The sequence below is a fragment of the Triticum dicoccoides genome, chromosome 4A (genome assembly GCF_002162155.2).
Source record: "Triticum dicoccoides isolate Atlit2015 ecotype Zavitan chromosome 4A, WEW_v2.0, whole genome shotgun sequence".
Taxonomy (NCBI): domain Eukaryota; kingdom Viridiplantae; phylum Streptophyta; class Magnoliopsida; order Poales; family Poaceae; genus Triticum; species Triticum dicoccoides.
Genome location: NC_041386.1, coordinates 410,610,451 through 410,619,898, shown reverse-complemented (window position 1 = coordinate 410,619,898; position 9,448 = coordinate 410,610,451).

The window sequence follows — 9,448 nt, the reverse complement described above, 5'->3', positions numbered from 1 at the left end:
ATTGACTGGAGAACGTCTCGGTCATGTCTGCATGTCTCCCGAACCCGTAGGGTCTACACACTTAAGGTTCGATGACGCTAGGGTTATAAAGGAAGCTTGTATGTGGTTACCGAATGTTGTTCGGAGTCCCGGATGAGATCCCGGACGTCACGAGGAGTTCCGGAATGGTCCGGAGGTAAAGATTTATATATAGGAAGTCCTGTTTCGGCCATCGGGACAAGTTTCGGGGTCATCGGTATTGTACCGGGACCACCGGAAGGGTCCCGGGGGCCCACCGGGTGGGGCCACCTGCCCCGGGGGGCCACATGGGCTGTAGGGGGTGCGCCTTGGCCTACATGGGCCAAGGGCACCAGCCCCAAGAGGCCCATGCGCCTAGGGAACCCTAGAGGGAAGAGTCCTCAAGGGGGAAGGCACCTCCGAGGTGCCTTGGGGAGGATGGACTCCTCCCCCCTCTTGGCCGCCGCACCAGATGCCATCTGGAGGCTAGCCGCCGCCCCTTGGGGTGGGAAACCCTAAAGGGGGCGCAGCCCTCCCCTTCCCCTATATATATGAGGCCTAGGGGCTGCCCATAACACGCGATTTGATCTCTCGTTGGTGCAGCCCTGCCCCTCTCCCTCCTCCTCCTCTCCCATGGTGCTTGGCGAAGCCCTGCGGGATTGCCACGCTCCTCCACCACCACCACGCCGTTGTGCTGCTGTTGGATGGAGTCTTCCTCAACCTCTCCCTCTCTCCTTGCTGGATCAAGGCGTGGGAGACGTCACCGGGCTGTACGTGTGTTGAACGCGGAGGTACCGTCCGTTCGGCACTTGATCATCGGTGATCTGAATCACGATGAGTATGACCCCATCAACCCCGTTCACTTGAACGCTTCCGCTTAGCGATCTACAAGGGTATGTAGATGCACTCTCCTTTCTACTCGTTGCTGGTCTCTCCATAGATAGATCTTGGTGTTACGTAGGAAAATTTTTGAATTTCTGCTACGTTCCCCAACAGTGGTATCAGAGCTAGGTCTATTGCGTAGATTCTTTGCACGAGTAGAACACAAAGTAGTTGTGGGCGTTGATGTTGTTCAATATGCTTACCGTTACTAGTCCAATCTTGTTTCGACGGTATTGTGGGATGAAGCGGCCCGGACCGACCTTACACGTACTCTTACGTGAGACAGGTTCCACCGATTGACATGCACTTGGTGCATAAGGTGGCTAGCGGGTGCCAGTCTCTCCCACTTTAGTCGGAACGGATTCGATGAAAAGGGTCCTTATGAAGGGTAAATAGCAATTGGCATATCACGTTGTGGTCTTGCGTAGGTAAGAAACGTTCTTGCTAGAAACCCATAGCAGCCACGTAAAACATGCAAACAACAATTAGAGGACGTCTAACTTGTTTTTGCAGGGTATGCTTTGTGATGTGATATGGCCAAGAAGAATGTGATGAATGATATGTGATGTATGAGATTGATCATGTTCTTGTAATAGGATTCACGACTTGCATGTCGATGAGTATGACAACCGGCAGGAGCCATAGGAGTTGTCCTTATTTATTGTATGACCTGCGTGTCATTGAAGAACGCCATGTAAACTACTTTACTTTATTGCTAAACGCGTTAGTCATAGAAGTAGAAGTAGTCGTTGGCGTGACAACTTCATGAAGACACGATGATGGAGATCATGATGATGGAGATCATGGTGTCATGCCGGTGACAAGATGATCATGGAGCCCCGAAGATGAAGATCAAAGGAGCTATATGATATTGGCCATATCATGTCACTACTCTATTTGATTGCATGTGATGTTTATCATGTTTATGCATCTTGTTTGCTTAGAACGACGGTAGTAAATAAGATGATCCCTTACAACAATTTCAAGAAGTGTTCTCCCCTAACTGTGCACCGTTGCTACAGTTCGTCGCTTCTAAGCACCACGTGATGATCGGGTGTGATGGATTCTTACGTTCACATACAACGGGTGTAAGACAGTTTTACACAGCGAAAACACTTAGGGTTAACTTGACGAGCCTAGCATGTGCAGACATGGCCTCAGAACACGGAGACCGAAAGGTCGAGCATGAGTCGTATAGTAGATACGATCAACATGAAGATGTTCACCGATGATGACTAGTCCGTCTCACGTGATGATCGGACACGGCCTAGTTTGACTCGGATCATGTAATCACTTAGATGACTAGAGGGATGTCTATCTGAGTGGGAGTTCATAAGATGAACTTAATTATCCTGAACATAGTCAAAAGACCTTTTGCAAATTATGTCGTAGTTCACGCTATAGTTCTACTGTTTTAGTTATGTTCCTAGAGAAAATATAGTTGAAAGTTGACAGTAGCGATTATGCGGACACTAGAACGCTTATGTCCTTAATGCACTGCTTAGTGTGCTGAACCCCAAACGTTGTTTGTAGATGTTGCGAACATCGGACATACACATTTTGATAACTACGTGATAGTTCAGTTAAATGGTTTAAGTAGAGGCACCAAAGACGTTTTCGAAACGTCGCGGAACATATGAGATGTTTCGAGGGCTGAAATTAGGATTTCAGGCTCGTGCCCACGTCAAGAGGTATGAGACCTCCGACGATTTTCTTAGCCTGCAAACTAAGGGAGAAAAGCTCAATTGTTGAGCTTGTGCTCAGATTGTCTGAGTGCAACAATCACTTGAATCGAGTGGGAGTTGATCTTCCAGATGAAATAGTGATAGTTTCTCAAAAGTCATTACCACCAAGCTGCTAGAGCTTCGTGATGAACTATAACATATCAGGGATAGATATGATGATCCTTGAAATATTCGCGTTGTTTGACACCGCGAAAGTAGAAATCAAGAAGGAGCATCAATTGTTGATGGTTGATGAAACCACTAGTTTCAAGAAGGGCAAGGGAAAGAAGGGATACTTCATGAAACGGCAAATCAGCTGCTGCACCAATGAAGAAACCCGAGGTTGAACCCAAACCCGAGACTAAGTGCTTCTGTAATAAGGGGAACAAACACTGGAGCAGGATTACCCTAGATACTTGGTAGATGAGAAGGCTGGCAAGGTCGATAGAAGTATATTGGATATACATTATGTTAGTGTGTACTTTACTAGTACTCCTAGTAGCACCAGGGTATTAGATACCGGTTCGGTTGCTAAGTGTTAGTAACTCGAAATAAAAGCTACGGAATAAAACGGAGACTGGCTAAAGGTGAGCTGACGATATGTGTTGGAAGTGTTTCCAAGTTTGATGTGATCTAACATCGCACGCTCCCTCTACCATCAAGACTAGTGTTAAACCTGAATAAGTGCTCTTGCACCTAAATGAATGGTTTATTGAATCTCGATCGTAGTGATACACATGTTCATGCCAAAAGATATAAGATAGTAATGATAGTATCACTTACTTGTGGCACTGCCATGTAAGTCATAATGGTATAAAACGCATGAAGAAGCTCCATGTTGATGGATCTTTGGACTCACTCGTTTTAGAAAAGTTTGAGACATGCGAACCATGTCTATTGGTGTATACGCATGAAGAAACTCCATGCAAATGGACCGTTCGGACTCACTTGATTTTGAATCACTTGAGACATGCAAATCATACCACATAGGCAAGATGACTGAAAAGCCTCGGTTTCAATAAGATGGAACAAGATAGCAACTTGTTGGAAGTAACACATTTTGATGTGTGCAGTCCAATAAGTGCTGAGGCATGCAGTGAATATCGTTATGTTCTTACTTCACAGATGATTCGAGTAGATGTTGAGAATATTTACTTGGTGAAACACAAGTCTGAATTATTGAATGGTTCAAGTAATTTCAGAGAAGATCATTGTGACAAGAGGATAAAATGTCTATGATATGATCATAGAGATGAATATCTGAGTTACGAGTTTTGGCACACAATTTAGACATTGTGGAAATTGTTTCGCAATTAATACCGCCTGAAACACCATAATGTGATGGTGTGTCCGAACATCATAGTTGCACCCTATTGGATATGGTGCGTACCATGATGTCTCTTATCGAATTACCACTATCGTTCATGGGTTAGGCATTAGAGACAACCACATTCACTTTAAATAGGGCACCACGTAATTCCGATGAGATGGCACCGTATGAATTATGGTTTAGAGAAACCTAAGTTGTCGTTTCTTAAAAGTTTGGGGCTGCGACGCTTATATGAAAAAGTTTCAGGTTGATAAGCTCGAACCCAAAGCGGATAAAATGCATCTTCATAGGAAACTCAAAACAGTTGGGTATACCTCCTAATTCAGATCCGAAAGCAATATGGATTGTTTCTTGAATCGGGTCCTTTCTCGAGGAAAGATTTCTCTCGAAAGAGTTGAGTGGGAGGATGGTGGAGACTTGATGAGGTTATTGAACCGTCTCTTCAACTAGTGTGTGGCAGGGCACAGGAAGTTGTTCCTGTGGCACCTACACCAATTGAAGTGGAAGCTTATGATATTGATCAGGAAACTTCGGATCAAGTCACTCCCAAACCTCGTAGGATGACAAGGATGCGTACTACTTCAAAGTGGTACGTAATCCTGTCTTGAAGGTCATGTTGCTAGACAACAATGAACCTACGAGCTATGGAGAAGCAATGGTGGGCCCAAATTCCGACAAATGGTTAGAAGCCATGAAATCCGAGAGAGGATCCATGTATGAAAACAAAGTGTAGACTTTGGCAGAACGGCTCGATGGTCGTAAGGCTAATGAGTACAGATGGATTTCAAAAGGAAGACGGACAATGATGGTAAATGTCACCATTAAGAAAGCTCGACTTGTCGTTAAGATGTTTTCCGACAAGTTCAAGGAGTTGACTACGATGAGATTTTCTCACTCGTAGCGATGCTAAGAGTCTGTTGGAATTATATTAGCGATTACTGCATTATTTATGAAATCTTGCAGATAGGATGTCAAAACATTGTTTCCTCGACGATTTTAATGAGGAAAGGTTGTATGTGATACAACCGGAAGGTTTTGTCAATCCCGAAAGATGCTAATAAGTATGCAAAGCTCCAGCGATCCTTCTAAGGACTGGAGTGAGCATCTCGGAGTTGGAATGTATGCTTTGATGATGATCAAATTTTTTTTGGGTTTGTACAAAGTTTATGAGAAACTTGTATTTCCAAAGAAGTGAGTGGGAGCACTATAGAATTTCTGATGAGTATATGTTGTTGACATATTGTTGATCAGAAATGACGTAGAATTTCTGGAAAGCCTGGATTAAGCTGCTTGAGCATTGAGCATCAAGATCTATAAGGATAGATCAAAACGCTTAATGGTACTTTCAAATGAGCACATACCTTGACATGATCTTGAAGGTGTTCAAGATGGACCAGTCAAAGAAGGAGTTCTTGCCTGAGTTGTAAGGTACGAAGTTAAGACTTAAAGCTCGACCAAGGCAGAATATAGAGAAAGGACGAAGGTCGTCCCCTATGCTTAAGACGTAGGCTCTTCAGTATGCTATGCTGTGTACCGCACCTGAAGTGTGCCTTGCCATGAGTCAGTCAAGGGGTACAAGAGTGATCCAAGAATGGCTCACAGGACAGCGGTCAAAGTTATCCTTAGTAACTAGTGGACTAAGAAATTTTCTCGATTATGGAGGTGGTAAAAGAGTTCGTCGTAAAGGTTACGACGATGCAAGCTTGACACCTATCCGGATAGCTCTGAGTAGAGAGACCGGATACATATAATGGAGCAATAATTTAGAATAGCTCCAAGTAGAACAGTTGTTTGGAATAGCTCCAAATAGAGCGTGGTAGCTGCATCTAGGAGATGACATAGAGATTTGTAAAGCACACACGGATCTGAAAGGTTCAAACCCGTTGACTAAAACCTCTCTCACAAGCAACATGATCAAACATAAAACTCATTGAGTGTTAATCACATAGTGATGTGAACTAGACTACTGACTCTAGTAAACTCTTGGGTATTAGTCACATGGCGATGTGACCTGTGAGTGTTAATCACATGGCGATGTGAACTAGATTATTGACTCTAGTGCAAGTGGGAGACTGTTGGAAATATGCCCTAGAGGCAATAATAAATTGATTATTATTATATTTCTTTGTTCATGATAATAGTCTTTTATTCATGCTATAACTGTATTATCCGGAAATCGTAATACACGTGTGAATACATAGACCACAATATGTCCCTAGTGAGCCTCTAGTTGACTAGCTCGTTGTGATCAACAGATAGTCATGGTTTCCTGGCTATGGACATTGGATGTCGTTGATAATGGGATCACATCATTAGGAGAATCATGTGATGGACAAGACCCAATCCTAAGCATAGCACAAAGATCGTGTAGTTCGTTTGCTAGAGCTTTGCCAATGTCAAGTATCTCTTCCTTTGACCATGAGAGCGTGTAACTCCTGGATACCGTAGGAGTGCTTTGGGTGTATCAAACGTCACAACGTAACTGGGTGACTATAAAGGTGCACTACAGGTATCTCCGAAAGTATCTATTGTTTTATGCGGATCGAGACTGGGATTTGTCACTCCGTGTAAACGGAGAGGTATCTCTGGGCCCACTCGGTAGGACATCATCATATGCGCAATGTGACCAAGGAGTTGATCACGGGATGATGTATTACGAAACGAGTAAAGTGACTTGCCGGTAACGAGATTGAACAAGGTATTGGATACCGACGATCGAATCTCGGGCAAGTAACATACCGATAGACAAAGGGAATTGAATACGGGATTGATTAAGTCCTTGACATCGTGGTTCATCCGATGAGATCATCGTGGAACATGTGGGAGCCAACATGGGTATCCAGATCCCGCTGTTGGTTATTGACCGGAGAACGTCTCGGTCATGTCTGCATGTCTCCCGAACCCGTAGGGTCTACACACTTAAGGTTCGATGACGCTAGGGTTATAAAGGAAGCTTGTATGTGGTTACCGAATGTTGTTCGGAGTCCCGGATGAGATCCCGGACGTCACGAGGAGTTTCGGAATGGTCCGGAGGTAAAGATTTATATATAGGAAGTCCTGTTTCGGCCATCGGGACAAGTTTCGGGGTCATCGGTATTGTACCGGGACCACCGGAAGGGTCCCGGGGGCCCACCGGGTGGGGCCACCTGCCCCGGGGGGCCACATGGGCTGTAGGGGGTGCGCCTTGGCCTACATGGGCCAAGGGCACCAGCCCCAAGAGGCCCATGCGCCTAGGGAACCCTAGAGGGAAGAGTCCTCAAGGGGGAAGGCACCTCCGAGGTGCCTTGGGGAGGATGGACTCCTCCCCCCCTCTTGGCCGCTGCACTAGATGCCATCTGGAGGCTAGCCGCCGCCCCTTGGGGTGGGAAACCCTAAAGGGGGCGCAGCCCTCCCCTTCCCCTATATATATGAGGCCTAGGGGCTGCCCATAACACGCGATTTGATCTCTCGTTGGTGCAGCCCTGCCCCTCTCCCTCCTCCTCCTCTCCCATGGTGCTTGGCGAAGCCCTGCGGGATTGCCACGCTCCTCCACCACCACCACACCGTTGTGCTGCTGTTGGATGGAGTCTTCCTCAACCTCTCCCTCTCTCCTTGCTGGATCAAGGCGTGGGAGACGTCACCGGGCTGTACGTGTGTTGAACGCGGAGGTACCGTCCGTTCGGCACTTGATCATCGGTGATCTGAATCACGACGAGTACGACTCCATCAACCCCGTTCACTTGAACGCTTCCACTTAGCGATCTACAAGGGTATGTAGATGCACTCTCCTTTCTACTCGTTGCTGGTCTCTCCATAGATAGATCTTGGTGTTACGTAGGAAAATTTTTGAATTTCTGCTACGTTCCCCAACAATTACTTCATCAGAAGCATAGGGGGTGTGCGGCGCCTCTGTGCCGGGCTATATCATGATGCAGTTCATATGAGTCTTGTCTGCTGTGTTCGGCCCGGCCGGATTTGCTTTTAGTATATCCGGCGTGACGGTTGTCATCGTGTGTTGGGGCGCACCCCCGTGATCCGTAGATCGGCCTTTTGTGTCCTGATTTGTTTTCCAATACTTCTCGCAGGTCCTGCGTGTTACCCCGGGCCTTGGTATTTTTGTTTGACTGGCGATGGGGTGCGGTTTGGACTTCGGGCTGATATGTCGCTTTGTCTCGGCCACGAGGTGGCCGGTCAGCCGCATCATACGCTGGTGGTGTAGGCTTTAATGCTTCCTCCTCAAGTTGGGGTAGCAACCTGCGCTTTGGGTAACATTTGGTTGGGCGCTCGAGTCCGTATTCCTCGGCTGCTAGTACCTCTGTCCATCTATCCTCTAGCGAATCTTGATCAGCTTGAAACTGCTGTTGCTTTTTCTTCGGGCTTTTTGCTGTGGCTATAAGCCAGTGCTTGAAGTGCTCCTGTTCGATAGGATCCTCAGGCACGATAAATTGTTCGTCACCGAGGCTCACCTTATCATCGGAGAGGGGCATGTAATTGTCATCCTCTGATTCACCGTCTACCGCCTGTTCCTTGGGGCTAGCTTACTGATCCCCCCGCTCGAAGTCTAGCTGGAGGGGATTGTTTTCGTCTTCGGCACTGTCCGCAGCGTTATTGTCTCTTGTGTCGGTTTCACTTCTTTTGCTATGGCGGGGCTTAGAGCGGTGCCGATGACGCCGGTGCTTAAATTGCTTCTCAAGGCGATTATCCTCCGTTGCCTTATTGCCATTGCTTTCTTTGGGGGTGTCCACCATGTATATATCATATGATGAGGTGGTTGTCCAGCACCCTATGGGCGGTGGTTCCTATTCTTCTCCTGCATCGTCGTCCATACTGTCGATGTCTTCGGAGCCGAAATCAAGCATGTCGGTTAAGTCATCTACAGTGGCTATTAAGTGGGTGGTGGGTGGGTGACGAATTTCTTCGTCGTCCGCTTCCCACTCGAGCCGGACATAGTTCGGCCAAGGGTCTCCTGACAAGGAGAGAGACCTCAATGAATTTAGCACGTCACCTAAGGGTGAGTGTTGAAAGATATCCGTGGAGGTAAACTCCATGATCGGTGCCCAGTCAGATTCGATAGGCACAAATGCAGGCGGTTTGGAGCCTGTGGCCGGGGACGAATCCAAGGGTTCGGCAACACAGGTCTCATAGGAGGTGGAGTCAGTATTCGGCTCTGTCGCCGCTGAGTGTGCAGCCTCCGTGGCGGGGTCCATCCACCCATCCTCGGACGACACTATCTGCTCCAGATTGAGGGTCGGAGTAGCCACATGTGTGATCTCCCGAACACCGTCCGACGGCAGAGCTAAGTCATGCTTGTCGTGACTATGCGGCGCACCTGACATGGGCTAGAATCCTTCGAAGATCAAGTCTCCGTGGATGTCGGTAGTATAGTTCGAGCTTCGAAACCTAACCTGATGGCCAGGGGCGTAGCTCTCGATCTGCTCCAGATGGCCAAGCGAGTTGGCCCACAGTACGAAGCCGCCGAATACGAAGATTTGTCCAGGGAGAAAAACCTCACCCTGGGTCGCATCGTTGCCGATGA